At 39.9% G+C, this 10,538-nt stretch overlaps 1 non-coding gene across 1 annotated transcript; it reads left to right on the forward strand.

Annotated features, from left to right (window-relative positions):
- The first annotated feature begins 8,289 nt into the window (after positions 1-8,289).
- Positions 8,290-8,362, forward strand: Trnaa-cgc (transfer RNA alanine (anticodon CGC)). The gene has a single exon. It is a non-coding gene; the product is annotated as a tRNA-Ala (tRNA).
- The last annotated feature ends 2,176 nt before the right edge of the window (positions 8,363-10,538 follow it).

The following is a 10,538-nucleotide window of genomic DNA, read 5'->3' on the forward strand; positions in this document are numbered from 1 at the left end:
CAGATTTAAAAACTGTGGCTATTTGATGAACTGTAGATTACGAAGGGCTTAACTGGGTATGAGAAGGGGAAATGGAAGTTGTCTAGGTAAATGAAAATGTCATAGTGAATACTTTGCAGTTTCTACTGCAGTCTCAAAAATCAAAGCCTAACTCATGAAATATGAATTTGAATAAAATGAGTAGGTGAGTCTAAATGATAATTAGCCAGCAACTCTGAAAGATAAAGCATAGGCCAGCTATCTTGTTACTTACTTTGTTACTTTGACCAAGGTCAAGTAGTTATCTTGCCTCATTACTTGTAAAGCATCCAGTTAGTTAGGATCAGTGTTGGCTTTAGGGTCTTTGGAAGAGCTGGGCATAGAAAATGGGGAGATGAAGTCATGGATCCCCTCTATCTCCAGCCTGCTCTGCTTCCTTGGGCAGCCTCAAGTGAGTAAATTAGTGTTAAACGTACTTTTCAAGGGTAAACATCTCTTCTTCTTTCTTTTTGCATTTTTCTTCTGGCTAATGATGGAGACAGCTGAGTCCAGGTCCTTGAAGGGTTTTTGGTTTTCAGTTTGGTGAAAGAATAGTACGAGACTTCAACAGGCAACTGCATGGGTCAGAGGTCTCCGTGTTTGTTACCAGTGTCCTAGGTCAGAGGCCTGACTCCAGGGCATTCCAACAAATCAGGTCTGGCATCTGGCTTCTCACAGCAGAAACCAAATAGAGAAGGTAATGGTGAAAAGCAGGAAAGGAACTTTAACCAATGTGGCCATATTGGGAAGGTAAAGTGAGATCCAGCATCTCAGCCTTGTCTTTGGGATACATCAGGCTTAAACAGAGGAATAATTGGGATGGGGCCAAGAGGTATGTGTAATTAAACAGTCTCGGTCAGATTGTGGTCTAGTTGATCTTTATCTCAGTTCTAGTTCTGTGAGCTGGCTCTGGAAAAGTCCTGATCACTAGAGGGAGCAATCTCCATTTGCTATTCAGAATATTTTTTCTACCAGGGCTGTGACTCTGGAAGGGGAAACTCAGTTTCCATGAAATGATTACTCCTACGTAGAGGGGAAGTCTCATCATGAGGTGACCCATCTGCCAGGCTCCATTGTTACTGGAAGGTGTAGGGCAATGACTGAAAACCTCTAGACATCTCTCCAGGGGTCTGAAATAGGATGCTGTAAATGACCTTGCAAACCTGGCTTCAGTTTTAAAGGGGGAATAAGATAGATTAGGTACATTTAGGGCTTATAAACCAGTATTCCCAGTTTTTACATGAATATTCCTTAAATGATTAGTGTGCCTATGTCATAGGTTAGCAGGTTACAAAGTTTAAGGAGATAGATACAAAATGAAGGCAGAGATACTAAGTTTTATTCTGCTTTCAGGTACCCAGTGGGCACCTGCAGACCTAAGAGGCAAAGGCACTCTAAGTCTCTGTTATACCAGGGCCCACTATGGTGGATCACGAATGAAGGTAGCCTAAGAAGAGAAGAAATGGTAGAAAACACAGCCATCCTTTGTTCTAAACTCTTTTAACCAGTTTAAATGCAAACTTATAAAAATGGCATCTGTAGGTAGATTCAGTCTCAAATTGTCAGTTGATAGATTCTAGTGTGGACAGCTGGTGGAATCCAGGTAAGTTGAGGGAGGTGCTGACTAGAATCTTCTAGGTGTTCTTTTTGGGGTTGGAGGTGGGCCCCAATCTGAATTGTAGCTTTTTTTTTTTTTCTTTTTTGAAAGGCTTCAGCCTCATTAGAGCATATCCTGGAAAATCAGCAGAATTTTAACTGCCTCAATTTCTTTGAGTCAGCATTGGATACTGATGTGCTCTCAGTCACACCTTTGGTTTGTTTTGCAATTCAGAATTTGGTTTCCCTGCTGTGGCGGATGCCTTTGGCTTTGGTTATAGTGCAATAAATTCAAATAAACATTTATGAGGGTAAGTAATCATATTTTATGCAAACAAATTATTCTTCCTTAAAAAGTCACTTTTAAAAAATGCATGCTATTTCTTTTCTCAGCACATCAAACTAATAAAAGTTATTGTACCATCAAAATTCCCTTCATGACTGTTTATTGTTTCATTTATGTTAAATTTAGAAGGCTGGTCTGCATTTTGTTTATTCCCCTCCCCCTATTAAAATTTTGATGCCCTTATTACTAATACAAGAAATCATGATTATTTTACATATTTATAATTATGGCAAAAAATAAATTAGAGGTGGTTACTCCCGAGACAGGACAATGTTCATTACAAAGTTTGTATGGGTTCCAAAGCCAAGGAAACCCGAGAATTACCAGCTCATTAACCCTGGAAAATTGTAATGTAAAGTGTCTTTTTGGTCAAAGTATAACACTTTTCTGCCCATCTTGGTATCCAATCTGCTTCCTTATCAAGGAGTGCCTGGGCTGCTGTTGCTGACTTTAAGTGAGATATAATGGAGAGAACCCATCCTCAACTCCGTCTCCTGAGAGTGAAGAATGAAGTGAAACAGACTGATTCCCCCCATGCACTCATCTGAGCATGTGCATTGGGTTGCAGGAAGGTGCCTCTAGGAAAGAGAGTGGGAAATGCTTTCAGTGCTGAGGTAAATGATGGGAAAGAAGGATTAGGGGGAATGGTGTGGGTCATTCTAAGGTCCAGCCCTTCTATAGCATTCTGCTGGAAAAGACCCAGGCAGACAGCATTTATTAACTGTCCCCTGTGGGTGGCCCATTCTATGCCATATACAAAAGTCTTTTAGGAGCTTGCAGTCTGCGGGGGCAGGAGGACATCTCGAATCATCTGAATTCATGGAAGAAACCCTCTAAAACCTGCATGGGTTTATGTTACATTCTATATGAGCATATTGTCTTTGGCATTATCACACCACTCTCTAGTAGAATCTTTGCTTCTACATTCTCTGGCAGATTCTGAAGATGATAGCATTTGAGTGGACAAAGCCAGAGTTTGCAAGTCATCCCTCTAAAACTGGGGGAGGAAATGTGGAAACAAAATAAATACAGACCTGTTCTAGGAGATCTAGGTCTTCAGTCCTAGTTTGGCCACTTACAGTGTGTTTTTGGAGAGATTACTTGATCTTCCTGCTTTAGTTTGAATCTTGACCGTCCCCCGAAGACCCATGTGTTAAAGGCTTGGACCAGGGTGATGCTATAGGAAGGTGGTGACACCTTTAAGAGTTGGGGCCTACTAGGGGGGTCTTAGGTCATTGGGGGTGTGTTCTCAAGGGGGATTATGGAACCCTTTCCTCTTTTTCTGGCTTCCTGGCCAAGCCGACGACTGGTTTGGCTCTACCATGGTGTGCTGCCTCACCAGAGGCCCAGAGCAACAGGCCAATTGACCAAGGACTGGAACCTCTAAATACAGAGTCAAGATGAACCTTTTCTCTTTTTTAAAGTTGATTATCTTAGGTATTTGTTACAGTGATGGAAGCTGATCAACACAGTTTTCTCATCTACACAATAGGATTAATAAATTGCTACTTCTTGGGATTATTGTGAGCAGTAAGTAAGAGAACACATATAAAATATCCATCATAGTGCTTGGAATAAAATAGGTACTCAAAAAAATAGTAGCTTTATTATTTTTATTATGGTGATTTCCCTTCACAGTAACTCTAACATAAAACAGTTAAGCTGATTTGCATGTACTACTTAGAAATGCAGTTCACTCTGGTTATTTAAATCCATTTTTATTCCATATTCAGTTTGAAGTATAGTTCACGTCATGAATATTACTTCCAGTCTTTAAATGAGAAACACTCAGAAAACTATTGCTGGCAATGTATAATAATGATATTTTTGACTTATCATTAAAATAACCAGTCATACTTATAAATATCTAAATATAATATTTTCCTTTCTACTGAAGGGCAGTATTTTTCATTTGTTGCAGTTCTACCTCTGAAAATAAACAACATAGCATAAACATACCAGCAAGGCTGTCTGGAGCCTAAAAATCAGTGAAAATAAATTTAACTTGAGTGAATGTCTTCTCTGTTTGAGAAGATGTGTGAACCAGGGGAAAAGGTGCTGAAAAGTAACTAGCCAAAATGGGGTGCTGCCTCAAATTCTGGCTAAAAAACATTGTTATCATCATCATCATCATCAAGTTTACCTAACTTATCTGACTTAATATCCTAAATTTGTTGTTGTCTTGCAAAGAAATGAGGTTCTACCCTGCAAAAAAATTAAAACTTGAATTCACAAGTGGATTTTCTGGCTCAACAGAGAGTTGCTGTTTGATTGAGAGGTGCCTCAATAGCTGAAAATGTGTCCTTTACCTGTAGGAGCCACAGTCTCTGGTTCTGGTACCAAGTAAGTACCACTTTATCTGTGTGGTTTCTACCTCTTTCCTCCCTAGTGGATTTCTGTTTCTGGACCCCTCTTCCTGCTGTGACTTCCATCAACCTCCGGGCTTTCTCTATTTTGCCATCATCTCCTGAGAACTACCCTCTTTGTGATTACTGTCTCATGGATTCTTCGTGTTTCCTGACTGCACTTTCCCAGCTTGCAGTTCTCTATCCTTCCCGGGTCACTGGGCTCCTTGCATCCACTCCTGGAGGCCATTGAGTCACATTCTGAGTTGCCTGTCCTCTGGGCTTTGGCTTGCTATGCCTTGGATTGGGTTTTCTTTTTACCTGAAAGTAACCCCTGCAGACCCAGCTGGTCCCCATATGCATTGATGCTCTATTTTGAGCCTCACCACAGCTGAGTGCATCCAAGGTGCTCATTGAAATCTATGGAAAAGAACAGTCCATTCTCTTCTCTCTCTCTCTCTCTCTCTCTCTCTCTCTCTCTCTCTCTCTCTCTGCCTCTCTTATTTCTCATTAGACTCAGAAACCTGCTTGGTGGGCCAGATGACATCTCAGGGTGTGTGTGTTTGTGAGGGGGTGGGAGGAAGGAGAGGAGAGAGGGAGGGAGAGAGAGAGGGAGGGAGGAAGAGAAGAATGCATAAGATCAATCTCTCTACCTACAGTTGGAATAAGATTTTTTGTCATTTTAAATGCTGGTTGCTTTAAGAGTGTGTGCCTGAGCTACAGTCTGAGATCCATTAGTGGGTCTTTAAATCAATGTAGTAATAAGTTGCAGTCAGCTAGATCTTTTTTCTTTAAAAAATTAAGCAGAATAAAAAGAATCAGAGCATTTTAGTAAGGGTAATTCATCTCCATTTCTCTATTTACTTATCTCTCTCATGGTTGTGTATGTGTATGTTCTGGGTTTGTAACATAAATGTATTTCTTATTGTACTCAGAAAGTTTGAAAGCCACCGATCTAGTAGAATTAGAGTAAAATTTTACCCAGAAAGTACGTTTTTTTTTTTTTGTTTAAAAAATTCAAATACTTCCTTGTGATGGTTTTATACGCATTACTATTCCCCATCTGGCTCCATCTCAATTTGTACAGGATCTGCTTAGGGTAGGTGTTCAAAAGAAAAAAAAATGACTTGCATAATAGAGTTATCATCATCACTACCACTATCCATCCTCCTTTCTGCAGACCAGCGAGCCCAGCATTTGAGGCTCAGTAAATAATCAAGAGAGGAAGAAGGAAAAGGTTGCTGGAGGTTAAATTTGGGAGTTTAGAGGACAGAAGTATGGATGGAAGGAAGGACAGACAAACATATAAACAAAGTTGGAACCCAGATAGTGAGAAATTCTTTAAGATGTGGAAGATGGGGAGGAGGGTGGCAGCAGAAGGGAGGTGTAAGGGAGTCCTTGAGAAACTTTGGTACATGGATGTATAAAACTTCTAAATTATGTGTTCTATGCTGTACTTCCAAACTTCCAAATCCTCTTACAAATACTTATTTGGCTCACAACATTGTGCCTATGGTATTTTGCAGAGAATGCAAAAGATGGTGGTCCCAGGACTTTGGCGGTGGATCTGAGAGAGTTGGCTAGGATCTAGAGATTAGCCATGAAGCAGTACTGACACAGGCTTCAAAGTTAGATCTCTTTCCCTAAAACACGACAGGGGAAAACAACATTGGAAAAGATAGGAAGAATAGATTCTGGTATTTGTGGTGCAAATGTCTTCTAGCCAAAGACCACCAGGAACATACATGTGGTTGAAAAATTTGGGCAGTTTTGCTGAGAGAGAGCTCAGTCTGTGTTGAACTTCAGGGCATCTCAGGGAAAGGGTGTGGAAAGGACTTACAGGGACGTATCTTGGGTGATTTTGTAGGGTTTTAAGAAAGCAAAGCTTTGTTAGGATTTTATGCTGACAGGTAGTAGGGGTAATTCTATGACTGAATATCTTAACTGTCTTATCTGGAGGGAGGCCAGATTATAGCAAGACAGAAGCTGTAGTTGGTAATGAAGCTGCAGTTCCCCACATCTACCAGGAGAGGGCGATGTTTCCTACTTTGTGGGTTGGCCAACCTTTTTGTTTATAGTCACTGGTGGAATGGTCATGGCTACGCAGCAGCCTTGTCTGATGCTGATGTTCCAGGAAGTTGTTTATGTTCTAGAGAAGAATACCAAGGCCTAGCTCTGTGTGCCAGGCCAGCTTCTGGAAACAGTAAGGCCTGGCTGATAATTCCAGGCCAGCTCTTGGGTATCAGGGGCTGCTTATTTCTTAGTAGTATGATTGTTTGAATTATTATACTTGAATATTAAAAGACAAGGTGAACCTAGGGAGCTGTGAGACTGGGGACATCAATGTAACAAAACACATTTGTGTGATTTCATGTATGATACAGTTTATGTGTACATAAAAGTTGCCTAGAGAGTTGCTTAATACATGGTGATGTATACATTAAGTACTAAGTTCCCTCCTTAATTAATTGATGGAAATTTCACAGTCTGTCTTGCAAATTCAATTACTACCCTCAATCTTGCAAATTGAAAAATTAGAAAACTGGGCATCTGAGTTAAAATTTTGTAGTATCACTTGAATAATAAGGTCAGATGTCTTCAGCAAGAATGGAGCTGATTACCTCTACAAATTGAGATCTTGTAGGTATGGAGTTGCAGACCTCTTTGTGTGTGAAAAGCCAGAAGCCCTGGGGGATGGTCTGAAACAGGCAGTTCCTGTGAGGTAGATGACTGGGCTGAGGAATGGTGTTGGCAAAACAACATTTGTGTGGCTAAATTTGCCTAAGCTCTATTTGAAAGACAGCCAGCTGGGTTTCAAAGGAAAACTTAGAACTATATGACTCATTGCACACCAGAGTGGGTTAATACCATATCACTAAGAAATCACTTACAGCCATGGTGACTCGTATAACACAACAATATGCAGACTTTAATTCCAGTGCCATATGGCTTTGGGTTTACTTTTCTGCCTTTGGGGATTGGGTTGGGATGGTTTTTGGCTTTTTTGCATAGAGAATATCATAAAAGCATGATACTATTTTATTAGAAGAATAGAAATTTCAGTGAAATATAGACCTAGGACAGAAAATGGAGATGGAAGGGGATATAACAAATGTGGAATAACTTTTATTGTGCATTCAGTGAGCACTGTGGGATATTTATGACTTCTTTTTGTGGCTCCTGAGGCAGTGGGTGATTTCAGATGCTCTACCTCTGCTCTGGGACTGGAGCTTTCAGTGCAAACCTGTTTCTGGGTATTTGAATTAGGGTTGGCATGGAGTGCATAAGTCTAAGTCAAGAAACTGGCTAGATGAAAGACGGAGTTGAGTGGTGATCTTTTTAATAATATAAAAATATATAATATATTTTTAAACAGTTATAATATGTCAGGTCTGGGGTAAGGATGATCATATGTAATCTGAATTAATCCTTACAACAACCTTTTGAAGTAGATACTACTAACACTCCCATGTTAGAATGGGTACACTGAAGCTTTGCAAAGTTAAATTGCTTGTCCAAGATAACACAGCCATTAATTACAAATTTTAGACTGATGTATATTACAGTGTTTGGAATACTAAAAAAGTGTTTTAGGAGGATCATCTGTTTAGATTTCCACATATAATTAAGGCAGCAAGTACTCACTGAGCACTTACCTTGCAAGGGACAACGCCAGGCACTGATCTGCAAATAAGTCACTTACACAAGTGACAGCATAGAAGGGCTGGAGGGGTGGTCAATGACATGGAAGGACATGTGGGCATGTGTCGGTAGTGATTGCTACAGGAAAAATGAACCTATAGAGCACAGAGCATTTCTTTTACATGCATCTTATGATATCAGATGCTATCTGCACGTCCTGTGAAGAAGGTTGTTTCCCACTTTTCAGAAAAGAACTCTAAGGCAGAGAAGCCTTACTCGACTTTCTTAAAATACACAGGGGTGAAAGCTGTGTCTTCTCAGTGTCAAACTCATTGCAGGCCTGGGGATGTAGCTCAGTTGGTAGAGTGCTTGCCTCGCATGCACAAGGCCCTGGGATCAATCCCCAGCACTACCAAACAAAACAAAACAAAACAAAAAAAACCCCAAACCCCCACAACAACAACAACAAAAACTCCAACAACAACAACAAAAAACCACAAAAAACAACAAACAAACAAACACCTCATTGCATATTGCCACAGATGCAGGGCAGCTGTCACTAAATACAGAGAAAAGGTTTTACTAGAACCTCTCTTCCCTAATTTAGTCAAATGTTCACACCAATGTCACCTGTGAGCCTTCAGCTGGCCAGGTTCTGGGATTGATACCCCTAAATATTCTGCAGTTGTCAGGACTATACAATCAGGTGCCAGGCTGGTGACTCTGTCTAGATTCTTGGCCTGAGGTCCTTGTTCTTGCTGTCTGCCTTTCTGAACTCAGGTCTGTGCTACCCTCTGGCCTGGACACCTGTGCATGCATTTAACCCTGCCTCCTGACCTCTGATGCTGTTCTTTATCCCCAGATGCTCTGTCCCATCTTGGACTTGTGCTTTCTTATGCCTTTCAACTGGACCCTGTGCTTTTTTATGTCTTTCAACTCTGTGGATCTGAGTGACTCAGTTATCCTTGATTTTTTTTAAAAAGAGTTTATAATATAAATACAACTTTTTATTTTTCAGATACAATCATATATGCTTTTAAAAATACATGTGTTTCTCTGCCATTAGATCCTGAGACACCCTTGATATTTCTCAGACATGCTTCTCTGAGATTTTACATTGGGATTATTATTATCCTCTAGAATACTGCTTCTGAACCCTGGATGCCCATTAGAATTCCCTGGAGAGATTAAAAGAATGTCTGGGCCCCACTCCAGAGATTGATTTATTTCTCTAAAGGGTGGGCCCTGGCAACCACAAGTAATCCTAGTATGTAGACAGGCTTAGGAACCACTGAGTGGCACCATCAGCATTTTTAATGTTAGGTGAGACATTAAGATTTGCCTTTAAGTAGGGCTGCCAGATTTAGCAAATAAAAATGCAAGAGGCTAAATTGAATTTGAATTTCAAATAAACAGCAAATAATTTTTTTAGTATAAGTATTTCCTATGCAATATTCAGGACATATATTTAGTAAAATTCATTTGTTGCTTATCTGAAATTCAAATTTAACTTGGAATTTTGTATTTTACTTGGCAACCTTACATATAGGGAGAACCCCCATCCTTTGGAGAATATTTTTTACTGTGTGTGTGTGTTTTTAACTGGCTTATGAATACTTGAATAATATTGTTCTTCATGCTCATGCTTCATTGAAAAGAAACCTGAAATTAAGTTTGTGTGCTTAAACATCACCCCCACCTAGAAATTGTGGTAGAGAAAGCATTATAAGAAGCAAATGTTTCAGCTAGCTCTGGGTTTCTAACTGGCAAGCTCCTTACTTTTGGATGCTCTGTTTGTGCTTTATCAAGGAAAACCTGGGAGACCCAGGGACAAAGCATCCTAGCATAAGGGGGAGGAGCTTATCCTGGGATGAAGAGAAATCATGCTTTGTCAAATGGGCGCAAAGTGATTGGGAACCAAAATTTCATCAATAATGCATTACATTATTTTGAAGACATTAGAGGTAACTAAGCGTTTACAAGGTTTATGACAGTCCTGACATTTTAATGGGCCCTTAAAGGGAGTGAATTATTAAAAAGCATACTTCAGATGAGGTCATGGACTCTTTGAGTTTAGGGATCAATAGAAATAGCCTGTGTGTGCCAATATGGAGAAAGCTATGCCAGTAATGTGTGCTCTTGGGTTATTATATTAACATGGGACAACGAGACCCAGCCTTCTCCCTCCTGTTCATCTCCCTCAACAAACATCAGGAAAAACAGGTACAGAGCAAGGATCCAGTCTCATCTTTTCCAGTTTTCACATGGAAAATACACATCAATGTTGATCATTCATTGATTATTATGCTAAAAATAATGAGAAGAAAAAAAGAAGATATAGTATCTTCTGTCTTCCTTATCTTTCCCTTAATGATCTGATTATTTTGCCTCAATTTTTTTTGTTGGAAATTTTAGTGTTTATCTGACTGTGAACACCTTGTAGACTACACATGCTAAGAGAGTAAACTTAAAACTTAAAAAAACCCCTTTTCTTCATGTTGAATATTCTGTGCAGATAAACACAGAAATTTTCCTTTGAAGAGAGGGCTGGAACCTAATTTTCCTCGGTCAATATCTCCCACCTTTACTTG

This window comes from Marmota monax, unplaced genomic scaffold (assembly GCF_021218885.2).
Source record: "Marmota monax isolate L192 unplaced genomic scaffold, Marmota_monax_Labrador192_F-V1.1 WCK01_AAM20220418_F8-fsc00015, whole genome shotgun sequence".
Classification (NCBI taxonomy): Eukaryota; Metazoa; Chordata; class Mammalia; order Rodentia; family Sciuridae; genus Marmota; species Marmota monax.